Below are 2,314 nucleotides of genomic sequence, written 5' to 3'. Positions count from 1 at the left end.
CGAGATGACGAACGGTACCGGGACTCTGACCGGCGGCGGGATGGCGACCGGTACCGGGACGGCGAACGGTGCCGAGATCGAGAAGGCGACCGCCGTCGGGACCGGGAGCGTGATCGGGACCGGGAGTGTCGCTTGTCCCGGCGGTCCGCGGAGGGCGGGCGGAGCATCATTGCCGGCTTCCCGACGGACGTTACAGCCCGCACCGGCGGTGCCGGGGGCCGGAGGCTCGGTGCCTCTACGAGCTGTATGAGCTCTCGCGCTGCAGAGAATGTCTCCAGCGTCGACGGCTGTCGTGGCTCAACCGCGGATGGTGCCGGGGAGCGTGGCGGTGCCGGACTCGATGGGCCTTGTGGCGCCGGAGTCAACGGCCCGGTGCCTGCTTGGCGCACGGCCACCGCGGGAGGCGCCGATGGCGCAATAGTCATGGCTGAGTCCTGCGCACGGGACTTAGCGATAGCCTTAGCCAGTCTGCGCTTTCTGGCAGGCGAAAGAGAGCGGTGCCGGGTCTTCTCAGTGCCTGACTGAGGCTGCGGTGCCGCGGTGCCGGAGTGGCTCGGAGCAGCCGGTGCGCTCTGCACCGATGAGGCTCTCGGTGCCGGCGCGGCCGGTGCCGGGGGCTGTAGCGACGCCTCCATAAGGAGCTGCTTTAGTCTATTGTCCCGCTCCTTACGCATTCTCGGCTTGAAGGTGGAACAAATTTGGCACTTGTCCGTGCGATGACCCTCGCCGAGGCAGCGAAGACAGGCGTCGTGCGGGTCCCCGATCGGCATAGGCCTCTGGCAAATTGCGCAGGGCTTAAAGCCCGGTGCCTTGGGCATGAGCCCGCACCGGGGAAGGAAAGGGAGGGAAACCCCCCCTAACCCTAACACTAAACTTAACAAACTAACTATAACTACAACTATCACAACTAACTATATGTACGAAGATAACTATATACAAAAAACTTGTAGCGAAAGCTAGGGTAGTGGAGGACAGAGAGCACTCCACAGTTCCAACTGGCCGTCACGGGCAGTAAGAAGGAACTGAGGAGCGGACGGGCCGGCTGGGGTATATAACACGCGCCATAGCGGTGCCACTCCAGGGGGCGCCAGCCGGCCCGCCGGTGTTGCTAGGGTAAAAAAGTTCCGAGATGCCGTGCACGCACGGCGCGCACACCTAACTGGAATGCATAGGAGCAATCACTCGAAGAAGAATGGCCCTGTTTACCTGCAAGCCTTCCTGTGTACTGTGGGCTAACCCAGGAAGAATGGAGGCTGGGGTCTTACAAAGACATGAGACCCTGTCACCTGATACTGAAATTCCTCTTGAAGCTGGTACTTTTCCAGAGGGGGATGGGATTTCAAACAAAGGTTTCCCACTTTAGGGAAGTTCTATATAAATTGGGGAAAGCAAACAATAGGAGTCTTAAACTGGCTTAAGAGACGGCCTCCCCACCCCATAAAGATACCTGCAAGCACCTGGAAACAAAAGGACTGTAACCACAGAGGTGGGTGAGAACAGGCTGGACTCAGGTCACAGAAGGGATCTGACTGGAGGATTTTATCTGAAGTAACAACTTGGGTGAGAAGTTAACATTTGTAACTGATTTCTTAGTATCATCAGCTTAGCCTTGCGTGTTTTGTTTTTCTTTGTGACTTACTTTGTTCTGTCTGTTATTACTTGAAACCATGTAAATCCTACTTTTTATACTTAATAAAAATCACTTTTGTTTATTAATAAGCCCAGAGTAAGTAATTGGTACCTGGGGAGCTGTGCATCTCTCTCTACTGGTGATATAGAGCGCAGACATTTTATTAATTTACCCTGTATAAGTTTTATACAAAGTAAAACAGATGTATTTGGGGTTCATGCTCCCAGAAAGGCTGAACACTGGGTGCTGGGAAAGTCCCTGTTAACTGAGAAGCCCTGGGGCTGAGTGAATCTGTTTCTGTAAACTGCAGGGGTGTGTGGCCCAACCTCTGGGTCTGTGCTGGAGCTGAGTGGAGTGTCTGGCTCAGCATGACAGGAGTGGAGGGGTGCTCGTTCCAGCAGGAGGGTTGTTCTCAGTGGTAGCCCACCACAAATACACGTACATGTTTAGAATATTCACTCTGTGATAAAGGCTCTTTCACTGGAAAAAGGGCCTGTTAACCCGAGGTCATTGCACCCAGAGGGGGAGGAGAGAGCTATAAATTGTGAGGGCAAAAGAAGAGGTCTTAAGTGGGGTTCCACAGGGATCTGTTCTGGGTCCAGTGTTTAACATCTTTATTAATGACCTGGATATAGGTATAGAGACCATACTGATCAATGCTGCAGATGACACAAGTGGCTGGGG

The sequence above is a fragment of the Mauremys reevesii genome, linkage group 6 (assembly GCF_016161935.1).
Source record: "Mauremys reevesii isolate NIE-2019 linkage group 6, ASM1616193v1, whole genome shotgun sequence".
NCBI classification, from domain to species: domain Eukaryota; kingdom Metazoa; phylum Chordata; order Testudines; family Geoemydidae; genus Mauremys; species Mauremys reevesii.
This window is presented reverse-complemented; position numbering follows the sequence as displayed.